Consider the following 15266-nt stretch of genomic DNA (forward strand, 5'->3'; position numbering starts at 1 on the left):
AGATTTTTGTGTTCGGATAACGAACACAGATTCGGATAACGAACAATTTCAAAAAAGATTTTTTGTGTTCGGACAACGAAAACATATTCGGTTAATGAACGAAACGAATTCTAACGAACACTTCTCGGCCTGAAAAAAATTTATATTAAACATTTGTGATCATTTTGCATACGAAATAAGATCACTGAAAGGAGAAATGTTTAAAGAAGATGAACTAACGACAGAAGAACTCCAAGAAATTTTGAATGAAGAACACCAAGAAACACAGCGAAATGTGTAAGATGGTATTTTGAAAAAGTGGGAGGATGTCAGAGCAATGGTCTTAGAATGGCACCCAAACCAAGCTGATGTCAATAGGTTTGGGGATCTTTACAACGACAATGCTTTTAGTTACTTCCGGAAAAGTCCTGAAAAAGAGAGAAAAGCAATCGACATTGGACCGCCCCATAAGCATAAAATGAAATGGATTGATTAATATGCAAGACTATATGTATGTATAATTTTTTTAAAAACTTATTAAGAAATTATACATTTTTTAAAATTTAATTTTTAGGGTCTCCAGAACGAATTAATCGATTTCACATAGAAGTCTATGGTAAATCGATGATCAGTTAACGAACAATTCGGATAGCGAACATAGTCTTGGAACAGATTATGTTCGTTAACCGATCACCCACTGTATTAAATAATGGAAAATTAATTACCATCATAGCATCATAATAACACAATGGCAAATTAATTTTAATTATTATTTACGTGTTTATGTAAACTCATTTTTAGTTTTTCAATGTTTCTTTAGTTCTTACATTTAAATTTGTTACATTAATTAATTGTAGTTATTATTTCACAATCTTTCTTATTATCTGTTTCCAATAATTCATAAACTCGTGTTTTTAAACGAGTCTTTATTCTCAAAATAGAGTTCTTATAACACACATAATTTGCTGGAAAATTTTCTTTTTGAAAGAAAATACTTAGACAAGTTAACATGAAAATTCATAAGACGAAGTGAAAGTTTCAAAACTTTCGCTTGAAAGACAAATAAGTTCCGAGTTTCTCATAAACTGTGGTATAGCATTTAATTTAAGCTCACCAAATGGGACACGAACGTTTCCATATTCGATTTATTATAGCGCACCAAATCGGAAAACAACTTTCTCCTGAGGCCCAGAAACTCAATTATCCGAGCATCCCTCCCAGATAGCAAACCAGATCGTTGCCCTAATGACAACATAACTCTGGTCTAATTTCAACGATTTTTAACACCCTGAACGCCCTCTTTACCCGGCAGGCAACCGCATATTCGGGGTCGGTTTTGAATTAATTACCATCAGGAGGGCTGAAACAAGATCACATTCTTCCCCCCCACCCTGAAATGCCATTAGGGTTAGAACTACCTCGCAAAGTTGAAGGAAAGCCCTCCCTCATTAGACATGGATATCAACCAATTAGACATGGATGCCACGTGCCATTGACCACAGCATTCCAGGGGGTCTACCTTTCTGCATGTAAAATGGCTTGTGCCTACGTGTGCCGCGACCAGCCGCGACAGACTCCTCGGACGGGGTCAACTCCTTATCTCCCCCATCTGCTGACCAGACGAGTGGTCCTCTCGCCGTTGAAACCCCCCTTCCTCTAGCGTCCACCATGTAAAAGGGGGCGACCGCAAACGATTTGTAGCTAACAAATTATCAATTTGTAATTGTGGGATATCTATTTCACCGAGGAAAGCAAAAGCAGCCTGCCCTCAGCCTTAGTCCACGGAGGGTCCTCTCCCAGTCATGCAAATTGCCGTAATTACTACCCGGACTTGCAGAAAGGGAAAGGCTGATCTCTCAACTAATGACAAGACTAAGTCACTTTTCCATGCCCTTCCCCCTTCCTCAACTGTTGAGTTGAGGTGTTGAAAACGTTGGAATCGTTTGACGTGCCATCGCTTTTGAATATGTAACGGATATTACTCATTTTCCAGAGCTCTGGTTAGAATCCACTGAATGGTTTGTGATGGCCCGCAGATGGTGGTCGATCTACTGTTGAAGGGGTATTATATATTATCACGCTAAGTAAGTCACTCTTGCAAGGAACTGATAAAGAGAAGATGGTGTTTCATCAAGATGCATATGCAATGCACCATCGTAAAATATCCTTTAATTTGAGTATTACCCTTTTGTATAAAGATCAAGCTTTCTATTTGAAATGGCGCTGATGACTTAACAGCTTTAATGGATAATAATGGAAACAGCAAAAGGAGTCGTAACCAGCATATAAACTGATTACTAGCTCATTTAACTAAAGAATTATGATAAATTTTCTTGAAGCAGACGAGAAACATATTTTTTTAAATATTAACACACTCGTCTCCAGTTTAATACAGTGAATTTCTTTTATACAGCATTTTAATCATTTTTTTATTAACAAAACTAGATAAAAATTATTAAATAAAGAGACCTTCTTGAATTATTCAAAAAGGTGAAAAAAATATCTCGGAGAATAATTTAGCAAATCACTGCAACTTGGAGAATAATTTAGCAAAAGCAAAGCATTGCAACTAGCAAAAAATAGCAAAACTTGTAAAAATAGTAACTGGCAAAAATAAAAATCTAGACAAGATTGAAAACACACAACAATCGTACAAACCACGTAACGGTCATAAATTTTTTTTGACGTTATCAATATCATCAATTTTTAATTAAAGCTAACAGTTGTTAAATGCAATACACTTTTTTATTGTCTAACGATCGTCTACTGCTAGTTACTAACTTATCACTTTTATGAATTTTTAACTAAATCTTACTATTGTCAAGACTGCCTTAGAGCTTTTACAGCGAATAACTAACTGATGAAGAAGAGGAAAAATCTTTAAAATCAATACTATAAATGTAAGAAAGCAATTAAAGTACTTATGTGCACAAATTTCAGTCAACAATATATGATAACGCATATTTAAAGGATGTAAATTTATAAAATAAAGAAAAATTTCATTGTTCTTTAATAAAAAGTCGATAGATAAGATTACCGAAACTATTTTTAGAGGAATAATATAAAAGAACGAGAGATGAAATCATTTTACTGAAACAAGTTAGAGGTAAAGTATTATTTTAGTTGGATCGTCATCAAATCCCTAGAAGTAATTCTTCCGAAATATTATATTGGTAGTCAAAACTGATTATAAACTTGAAAGTAATTCAAATTTTTTTTTTTAATTTATCAAATAATCGTTTTAACTAAATAATTATTTTGATTAGATGAATTGGGAAATGTAATCGAAAGTTTCTACAACAGCATTAAAGAATAAAAAATATAAGTTGCTTTAGTTTTTATATTTTATAACCGTCGTCCTTTTAAAATGTCCTTTTAGAATGCATCAAAATTACATCTTATATTTAAACTTAACTTTTTTTAAAAAAAATGGTGTTTTATTGTACAATAAAATGAAATTATTCACTTCCATGAAGTTGTGAAATGCTCCTCTCAAATCCCCTTAATGAGCAATAATCAACAAATTATTGCTCGTTTTTAGACGCTATTTTAAAAAAAAGAAACGAATACGTTTAAAATAGGAATTATAAACACCAAGTTTTATAAAATTAATAATTCTGTAGTTATATTTGATGAATTAAACACTTAAAAGAATGCTTAGAACGTATTCAAATTAAAGGTGAAAACTAAATTACCTTTCATGAAACATATAAGATAATTATAGATAAACAAACAAAAAAATACTTAGTAATAAACAGCTGTCATTTTATTATCTAATTAATGGAAAAACATAACATTTATTCAAAGCAAAACGCACGGTATCCATTTATTCTTAGAGAACGACTTTCAACGTGTCATATTTTTTATGTCAAAATTTACGAGCAAACGATTAATTTTTATTCATTTTTCTGTAATGCTTATTAACAGCTCTCAAAATATACAGACAATCATTAAAAAAGATTACATATTAAGTGGCAGCTCAAATCACAACCGAGACCCTTTCATTAGCGCCTCTCACGGCAGATATTTAAATCATTTGTCATCCGCAGAGAGTTGGCTCTATAGTTTGCTTGTTATCTTTATTTTTTTTCTTCCAACGTGCGCAAGTCGAGAAGTGAAGAAGAAGAAAAAAAATTAGCATTAATTTCGTTTTGCTTATCAAAGTGGAAAGTTTTTAAAATGAAAAGTTTGAATTCAAGCAACGTGTAACGAATGAGGTAATTATCAGTAATTAAAGGCGTGCACTCGAAACATAGAAGTAAAATGATAAAACGTATCAAGTGGTTATCTGTGGCTTAAGGGTGAAAAAAAAATGATTCGAATCATAAAAGATAATTAAACTTGATTAATGTGTCGAGTGTATGACAAATAAATTATTAATCTAATTTGAATATGCTGCTGTGAGTGAGATAATTTATTAGTTTTTTTAAAAGATAATCTTTGATTAATTCAATGAAGCATATTCTAATCTAATGTATTATTTGAATAATTTTATATAATAAAAATTCTAAATAGCACTGTAATGATTTTGTGAATATTAAATGTAATTAGGATATTAAATGCAACATTTAGGTACGTTCATTTGTTATTTCGCAATATTAGTGCAAAAACAATCAATTCCTATTATGTCAGAATAATAAAAATTCATTTAAATAGAGTTTAGAAATAAGTAAGAAATTATAATTTTGTTAATCCGTTTATCATAGTTTTTCTTTTGTTTAACGATTCACCACTTAAAACTATATTCTTCTGCAATACTCAGCGACTCGAAGCCGAACAATTTTTTATGCTTCAGTTCCAGATAAGTAAAAGCTCCAGCTCCGCTAAGGCCTTGGTTCCGACTATTTTACCCTATTTACGCACGCTTTTAAGTTTCAGATTTTAATTTGAAATTTTTATTATGAAAAGAAACATTATGAAAACGATAACGTAATACGCATTAGCTCACACAAAACATATTAATTTAGTTGAGTTAGTTGCTCATTCTTAAGAAAACAATTTAATCTAATAAATCTATCCTCAGATTTCATTTTGCATCCTTATATAAATGTATTTTAAAGAATTGTCTCTTTACAGTAACTTGGTTAACGGGCGATGGCGTTTCAATGGGGCAGGCCTCTTAAACGTCTGAAGGACACAATAAAATTGGGGGAGCCCAGGAGCATGGGAAAAATTTGGCCTCGACCATGAATCCAGGGAAAATACAGTTCCAGGTCCTTGGCTATAACTATTATGCAAATAATCTAACAACTAGCGAACTGAATGAAAATTTAAACATTCATACATCATTATTCTCAATGGTAGACGGATGATAGTCTCCTTGCCGTTAGGCTCACCATTTGTTGTTTGCGTGGTTTTCCTCTCCAAGCAACGCATATTCAAGTTAGTTTCATCAAAAAGTCTTTTTTCACAATTATGAACTGGTTCCATCGAAAATTCGACTATCAGTGATTGTTTACTTTTCAAAAGTTGAAAGAATTTGGAGCGGTCTCCATAACCTCCTTCGCAGACCTCACCTTATATATTACCTTGTTTAACTGTATTTACGTATATCAATTAAACGTTAATCAATTTATTGTTTCAATTGAATAAAATTAATGACATATTTATACTCCAAATGGCCTTCCTAATAAAAGTTTTAAAAGTCACTTTCTTCGCATTTAAAAAACAAAACGACAATTCATTCTCGAGTTCCAAAATCCCGTTAACACACCCTGATAATTACGTTATTTTAGCATGTAACAGTATCCTGATTTATGACTCAATTTTTGGTAGCGAGATAAAAGTAAGAACTTTTCTATTTCAATTTTATCTTTATTCTATTGAAATTTAAATTTTTAAAAGTAGGTGATTCATTTCCTCTTATTCACAGAATACTGATTGAGAATGTGTTAGCAGTTACATAAATATTAACAACTTAATGAAACTATAGCTAGTATTTCAGTTTAAATTGTTCATTCAATGAATTATTGAAAGTAAATATACAAACATGTTCAATTTACAAATAATTTTCTCCCATTGATGGCATCATATACAATTAATATGATAATAAGTTTTATTGAATTATTTTAAAATATCTTACATTTGGATTTACAATTCAAAATAATTTAATAAATGTGAATTTTTTTTTGTCGATTTATATATATTTTTCGTAATTAGCTGAAATAATATGCCTATGCATTTAATACGCATTGCAATTGTCTTGAGATTCAAAATATTAATGTATTAACTAAATACATTTAATTAGTTTAATGAAATTCAATTTCAGTTGAATAAAGAATTGCAAACGGTTTCAAAATCGTAATAAGTTATAATTGAATTTAGTAAATAATCATATTGATTGCATGATAAATTTAATTTTATTTAAAGCCATTTTTTAGGTGAAATAAACTTATGTGTAACAAACGATTCAATTAATAGAATGAATAACTAGTTTCATTTAAAATAAGCGCAAAGCATTTCAAAGCTGTACAGGTTTGTACGAGCACATAGCAGACGATTTAATCAACAAAATACAAGTCCAATTTCGCCAATTGTCAAGATATCAAACAATTTCACTGTTAAATACAGACGAAAATTGCAAATCTAACTTCAATTCAAGTATGCAAATCGAACTTCAATTCAATACGAGACTACAAATACAATTTTAATTAAATACAAGATCGCAAACGATTTTAATGATAAATGCAAACGATTAAATTTCAAGAATGAAAATCCAAATTTATTTAAAAACAGAATTCAATCAAACGATTTCAAAGCTATACGAATACGAATGTACAATTTTAAAAGCATTACAGAAAATGATTTATGGCGTTGTTTGTGTGGAAAAAAAAGCGTTATACAAATCACTTTCCTTTACATTTGGAATCCAAACTGTGAATACAAAATTATGAGAGAAAAGTTACTTTCAGAAAACATTAGCGTAAAGAGAAACACATACTTTACGAACAAATTATTCACGGAAAACAGGAATATAAACAAGTGTTCTAATCTTCTTTAGAGTGTTAAGCAAACACAAAAGAAAAATTCTAGGCAAGGTTTAGATTTACAGCTTGATGGTTAATACACTGCATCAGCGGCGCAAAGAGGAATGTAAATGGGGTTAATGGTACAATTTATATCTTTCAAAACGCCTTCAAGAATTATCTTTTGTCTGTTCTTTTCTGTTTGTTATTGTTTTTTTTTCTCATTCTCTAAACACTCCTTCTTTATACATTTCGCTCAGCAGTTGAATCATTTGTTTTCATTTGAAGTGACGGCTTTTTAGTTTGGCGTACATCCAAAGTCTTCGAATGTTTTGATGGGGTTAAAAAGGAAGCAAACAATCAAGGAAGTTTTTTTTTAGAAATCGCCAACTTAAAGAAAGTGGAAATCGTGCTGAGATGAAAATAAAAGTTTTTTTTCCAACAGTGTTTTGGCATATATTGAGTTCATATGTTTTTTTTTTCTAAACTTCAGACGCTTTTCAATCGTATTTCAAATGCAGATTTAATTTGCTTTGTCTTATTGTTATAGAAAATTGCTTTATTTCAAAAACTATTATTTACTTTAAAATAACTTTTAAAACAAACGCTTTGTATAATCTTTTTCCATTATTTCATTTTTAAAAACATTTGGATACATAAAAATAATTATTTACGAACTAGTTATATTTAAACTTTTCATAGATTTCTAGAATAATTGTTTAAAATATTTAATCTCAACAAAAAAAAAAGTGGGAATGATTTTTTTGAATAAAATAACAATGTAATGATTGCAAGAATAAAAAACTGTACTGTAAATTTAATTTAAAAATTACTGTACGCTACTCTATTACATTTCATTAGTTAATAATACTACAAACTCGGCATTTTTAGTGAATTACTACTATTGATTTTTTCAAATTGACTATTTTATAATGGAACTCATTCCAAAGAGTAGACACGAGAATTTTAGTGTTTTACTAGTATTGATTTTTACTAGTTGATTTATTTATAATGGATTTTATTTCTTAATACAAGAGCATTTTAGTGAATTGTTGTTACAACTTTTTTTTCACTTATGTAAAATTACTACTTTATAATGGAATGCACATTCAATACACAGCATCTTCTTTAAATTGAAGAATGATTTTTCATTATTTTTCTATTAAATTTGCAATCTCAAAAAGTCAAAACAAATAGATTTAGAGTAGTGAAATATTTTAATATTTTAAATAAACTACAAAAATGTCCAGTCAAAAATAAGATTTTGATACTTTTATGATAAAATATTAATATTATTTCATTGTTATTTACTGAAAGAACTTCGCGTGGAATATATTTTTAATGTTTTTAGCTAACCGCTAAATTGAAGCTACCCCATAATACACATCATTGCAGGTGTTTTTTTTTTTTTAATTTCTATGTGAATTGGTTTTTCTTTTTAATTTTTTTCCTTGTCGCAGGGTTTTAAAATTGATATTTTGGATCAAGTGATTAGGCGTATTTACCGGTTTAAATAATCATGCAAGTGCAGTATTTTCTGTTACCTTTTATAGATTTAAACTGTCGTCTCTATAATTTAATAACGTAAACGTGCGATATTATTTATTATAGATGATATGATGTTATAGTGAAATAAAATAGTTGATAAGATAGTCAAGGTTATGTAGTTGTCGTAGTACATAGGACAGCATCAACGCGTAAAATTTTATATTTTTTCAGGTTTGTTCAATATTACGTCATTGTAATGCTTTTATTACTACTTTATTGTTGTCAATACGGTTTATTATACAATAAATCTTTATATACAAATAACTTTACAATAAATTTGGAAAATTACGGTTACGCTTACGTTATGGGTTTTTGGATACAGAGACATCGACTACTTTTCTCTTTGCATGTATGTTATAGATAAATAACAATCCTTCTATATGCATATTTTTAAAACTTCGTATTGCAAATATGTCTCATTAAATAACAATAAATATTTTTATTACTATAGTATACTATTGCAATTTATTTTTTAAATAGCAGAAAATATATTGTGTACTATATTATTTTGTTTGTTTTTAAGCAAAAATAGTTGAATTAATGACGATTTAAAATATCGCAATAAAATCCTAAAACGACCTTGTTCTAAAGAGCAAATACGATGATTTTTATTTCTATACTTATTATAAATGTTAAGAAAACTAACATAAATCTTTTACAGCTTCATTGTTTGTTTACGTTACAATATTTTTTGAACTTGATAAATTAAAAAATAAATAAATAAATAAAAGCAATCGCGAATTTCCCCCCTAAACATTCCTATTTATCGATCACATAAATTGAAAGATGATGAAAGCAATTTTTAATTTTTTGTTAAATTGTAATACATTTACTGAAACACATTCCTTTTAAAAATTTTACATACCTTTTTATTATGTTATAAATAAATGTAACTTTTAAAAAAACAAAACAGATATACTCACCAATTTAAACTAAAATAAGTGATTGTTTTATCCACTAAATTCTATTGAGCCCAAATAAATCTTCAAAATTACGCATAAAATACTAGCACTAAAAAATAGCTGAAATCCAATTTATGAGTATAATCCTTCGTAGACAAGACAATTAAACGGTTTGATAGACAGTCTAGACAAATAAAAGCAGGTTTAGTTCACTTAAACCGGTGATGCTTCTCAGTTGCAGGATCTGTCACTAGAACTAAACAAGCTCTCTCAACGGAAATAATCCTTTCGGTTAAATACAATTACTTTTCGAATTGATACTTGGAAAAAGAACTGTTTTATCCGTTCGTAATGTACAATATATTTACACTGACATCCACGGAAAGTAGAAGTATCCTCAAGCCAAATAATTAACACTGTTTACTTTCAATAAACTTCAAATGTATCAATTGAGCACATGTGGATTAAAATCTAAAAAAATTATTTCGCAAAATGTTAAATCCAAAAACAGTTACAACTGTGCACAAATCACTGAAATAGGATGCGAGTCAATATTCCTTTTTTGCAACACATTCAATGATAATGCAAACGAAAAACTTTCACTTTGAATGTAGCGCCGCAAATTCGGCGACATTACTCGCCCTAAGCACTGCCAGCCTCTGACTGAAGCTGTCTTGATTCTAAATTCTAAAGTCGCTATTGATTGTCGACAGGTGGCGCTGGAGCTGTTAGCGAGGTTTATTTTCCAATGGGCTAAAAAGTCTCTATTCTGTTGCGTGAAAGGAAATATGTCGTGCGGGAAAGATTTCTTCCATGGGCCCCATGAAAGATATTCTATACATAAAAGTTGAATAGGCAATTCAGTCTTGCGTCTGGAAAAGTCTTTTGAAGGCGTTGCGCTAGTATAAACATTATTTGAGGAACACTTACAGAAGACGGGGAATTTTTTTTTCCGTCGTCCTTTTTTTGTTGTTATAATATGTGACTCTTTGTTGTTTACACTTTTTTTTTGTAGAAAAACGAGTGATGAAAGATATATATCATTTTATTTTTTTACACAAATTACAGGTGCTTTTATTCTGAAATTTTTTTTTGCTTGTTTCACTCTTTTTGAACTTCCTTTTCTTATTCTTTCTCTTTTACTTTATTTTTTTATGTTTTTTCCTTCTTATTGTAGGCATGTTTATTATAAAGAATTTTTTATTTTTCCTTATCCGCTTAATGATACTCGCAATCTTTTTCTTTCTTTAATAATAAAGATAAAATAGTTAAACCATCAATGATTCCTTAGACTATTTAAGTTCCACTATCACTTTCAAATTAATTTTAACTGCATTTGATTCAGATTTCAATTGTAATAAAGTTTGTAAAATTCTATTGAATTAAAATACTTAAATGTTGAAACGCAAGGGAATTGATGTTAAAAATACTTGAGTCCGAATGCTAGTGTTATTCAAATAAGTAAAATGAAATTCAAATTCTTAAGTTATAGATGATCTAAACGATTAAATATTACACTATTTACATACTTTTACATTGAAAAAAGGCATCATCAAAACTACTGGAATATGGCAAAATTTATTATATTTTAGGCTCTGTAGGAACAACAAAAAGCTCGGTAATTTTTCCAGAAGCGTTTTGATAATGATTTTGCTATTGTTAGCAATAAAATATGGTTTTTATTGTACGTGATAAAATTCTGTAAATGTTTTAAAGTTTAGTAATTTTATTATGATACCTTAGAGCATGGCATTTATTCGGTTAAATTTACTTTTCAGTTTTGTGTATATTATATAATGTTTACTTTTTTGTCCTTTTAAAATTATTACCCAGACAAAACTTTACAGAATATTACCTGACCATTTTTGTTATGATTCCTTTTTTCAGACGTACTTTGCATTCATAAAAGTAAGTGGAAGAAATTATTACCGAAACGAAACATTCCTGAATATTATCTGAACATTTTTGTTATTATTCCTCTTTTTAGACATTCTTTGTATCCATAAAATTACGTGAAAAAAATTATTAATCAGACAAAACTTTACAGAATATTACCTGACCATTTTTGTTATGATTCCTTTTTTCAGACGTACTTTGCATTCATAAAAGTAAGTGGAAAAAATTATTACCAAAACGAAACATTCCTGAATATTATCTGATCATTTTTGTTATGATTCCTCTTTTCAGACATTCTTTACATTCATAAAAGTACGTGAAAAAATTATTACCAAGAAGAAACATTCTTGAATATTATGTGAACATCTTTGTTACGATACCTCTTTTCAGACATTTTTTGCATTCATAAAAGAACGTGAAAAAATTATCGGTTTATATAAAAAAGCCTAAGAAGAAAATTTTATTAATAACCCATTTTCGAACAAAGAATTAAAAAATGTTACATAATCTCCTTATTTTAAACGTAAATATTACAAAAAGCCGAAAATCACAAAAGGCTACAGCGTTATAAGAAAACCATAAAATATTGTACTAAACTAAAATTAATCCTTTCAGTTTTTCGAATAAAAGTATATTTTTGATCGTTATAATGGCGCAAAACAAAAATAATTTGTCACTGGTGTCAAATTATATTTCCAATAATCCTCCAACATGTTAATTTGAAAAACCATGTATTTTTAAAATTATGCAGTCACCCAATATATACAAATAAATAACATGTTAAGCTAAAATAGCATTTTTGTGATTTTCTTTTTGAAATACATATATTTGATCATTAAAGTGTGAAAAAACAATTATTTATTCCTGATGATATCTAAAATTTTAAACATAAATTTTGTAAAATGATATTATTTAAAATACATAGATGAATACATACTACTTTTTTCCACATTCAGCTTATATATATTTCATTAGCTGCATGTGGCTTATATACAATGTAGAAAAAGTTACGGAGCTTCCCCAGTATGCTTTTTTAAAACATATATTTTAATATCTAATTTATACGCAGAAGCATTCAAAAACAAATATGCACGAAACGAGTTTGCACAATGGGATACCTGAAAGTGACGTAGTGTGGGTATCTCGAACCTGAATGGTTGTTGAAACGTGGCATTTGTTTACGTTAGCAACTGTTCTTTCCATTTAGAGTAAACCAAGCTCGTCAAGTATTAATTCTCTTAATTGGCACATTCTAAATTCTTTCATAAAGATTCTTTCTCGAAGATTTCAATTTTTTCACTATATATTTACATAGAAACCTATCACAAAAACACGCACGAAGCCATGTGGAACATAAACAAACTAATTATGCATCGAAGTTGCCAGGTACACAAAACAAAAATAAATATCGGTTTCCATAAAGTAATAAAGAAATAATAAATCCTAGTTAAGTAAAAGAAGTAGGCGAGAAAGTATTATATTTCAACTAATTCGATGTGTGATATTACTCTATATTTAATTAACTCATTGTTAATTATCATTCTTACTTATGTAGAGAAACTTAGCTTAACTTTAACACACCATTTTGCTGATAAAGATTAGCTGGCGGTGACGTCATAGGTCACATGTGTGAGTATGGGAGGTCTTCTTCTTCCTGAAGTGCAAATACCCAATTGCAATTTCACTCTTAGAATGTTGTTAAAAAATACCAAACAAAAAACATATTGGTACATCAAAATTAAAAACTATAAATCAGTTTTGATTCACTTTTGCTAATGATCAGTATTATAGGGAAAATATAAAGTGCTTTAATTCCAGAAAAGATTATACTATTGTTTCAAAACAATTGTTATTAACTGATTAATGTTGAAAAACTGTTACTTAAAGCATTTGAAAAATTAGAATTTTTGCTTTATCGGAATACTGTAAGTTTTCCTTAATATGTTGTTGATTTTGGAATTATCTTTTATATAAATAAAACAAACAATTTAGTTTATAAATTGTGTATAAAAAGTGCAAGAAAACATACTTTACTTGATCAATCGTATTACTATTTGTTTATTTAAAGCAATTACTTTCCTTATTTATTCAGATAAGGTCAATTTTTCGTGCTTTTGTAATTATCAAAAATATATGATAGTTAAATACGGCTTATATAGATTTATTTGAAAATAATAAAAAATAGGTTTTCCTTTAAAGGGTGATTAGATCCTATATTAATTAGCATGTGTATGGCAAATCCAAAATGTTAAGTAACTTATCATAGATGTTTTAAAGCGAAATTATATGGCTGGAATAGGATATTTATAGTTCATATTTTCCATAAAAAAACACTTTAGAAAATAAAATTCACATCAAAATCGATGAAGGAGATAAACTAATATGTTAGCTGATTTTATTTTATATATATGTTACTGTGAATGACAGAAATGGGTAGTTGTTGACTTCCATCGGTGAATGTTGACAATCACATAGTCACTTTGGTAAATGTCCGAAATATATACCAGGTCTAGTTAAGTGCCACTGCCCGTTACACATTTGCCCGGTATACTCTACATCCATATCTTTTTAAGGTCAAGTGCTACTACCCAGTATGCATTTAACCAGTACTCCGAACACTTATGTTTCTCCTAATCTATCCTCAGCAGATATTAAAATATCAAATAATTATAATAATATCAAGGAATAAATTAATATCAAATCGGATATAACAAATATTTTGAACATTCACCAAAGTGACTATGTGATTGTTGACATTCACCGGTGAAAGTCGACATTCTCTTGATTTCGGTCATTCACGGTTACGTGTTTATTTTGTATATTTATTTTATATATTTATTTTATACATTTATTTCATATATTTATTTTATACATTTATTTTATATATTTATTTTATATATTTATTTTATACATTTATTTCATATATTTATTTTATACATTTATTTTATATATTTATTTTATACATTTATTTTATATATTTATTTTATACATTTATTTTATATATTTATTTTATACATTTATTTTATATATTTATTTAATACATTTATTTTATATATTTATTTTATACATTTATTTCATATATTTATTTTATATATTTATGTTATATATTTATTTTATATATTTATTTTATATATTTATTTCATACATTTATTTTATATATTTATTTTACATATTTATGTTATATATTTATTTTATATATTTATTTTATAAGTTTATTTTATATATTTGATTTATAAATCTATTTTATGTATTTATTTAATATATTTATTTTATCTATTCATTTTATCTCTTTATTTTATATATTTATTTTATATACTAATGTTTCACTTACCCCAGCGTATTTACTAAGACTTCACAGTGTAATATTCTTGTTTTAAAAATATACTCGAGCATGGACCACATACAAACCATATCCAGAATAAGATCACGAACTGTTCTATTTTTCCTCGTTCTTTTTCACATTTCCAATATCACACTATCTGACTTGACTCATCTTCTGTTGATGTAATACTTCATATTCCTTGTTCTTCCTTGTACGTCAATATTTCAAACTCCTAACTGAATTTGCTACGGATTCTTCAAAATCCTCACAAAACATTTTGTATTTTATATCCATAAAATATAAAATGTCTCTTAATCTTTTGAATAAATTGTAATATTTTTATTCATACGATTTGTACAGAAGACTTTTAATTAGTGAGATAATTATTCATTTATGTTTTGCTTTAAGTCAAAAGATTAATCTACATTTTGCATTTTATTTATACACTTTTTATAAAATAGCTGTACGTTACGTTTTTATTAAAATAATGAAATTTTTGTATAGAATAGCTACATTCTGAAGCAAGTTTTATGAATGCATTCTTATTCATAAAACTTGTAATAATTTTTTTGAATTAATTAAACAATTATTCATAACTTGTTCTGATTTCAACTAACATTTATAAACTGAAAAACATATTATAAAATATAGTAT

General features: G+C 28.1%; 1 protein-coding gene and 1 long non-coding RNA gene across 5 annotated transcripts in view; both read right to left on the reverse strand.

Moving 5' to 3' along the window:
* LOC107445627 (uncharacterized) overlaps positions 1–15266 on the reverse strand; it is a 626385-nt gene that overhangs the window by 148053 nt on the left and 463066 nt on the right. The gene's annotated exons all lie outside the window — the stretch shown is intronic.
* LOC147814537 (uncharacterized) lies at positions 6981–10059 on the reverse strand. The gene is made up of 2 exons (XR_015431278.1): positions 7684–10059; positions 6981–7621 (listed from the first exon to the last, which is right to left on the reverse strand). It is a non-coding gene; the product is annotated as an uncharacterized LOC147814537 (long non-coding RNA).

The sequence above is a fragment of the Parasteatoda tepidariorum genome, chromosome 2 (genome assembly GCF_982258835.1).
Source record: "Parasteatoda tepidariorum strain Cologne lab strain chromosome 2, Ptep-v5.0, whole genome shotgun sequence".
NCBI lineage: Eukaryota > Metazoa > Arthropoda > Arachnida > Araneae > Theridiidae > Parasteatoda > Parasteatoda tepidariorum.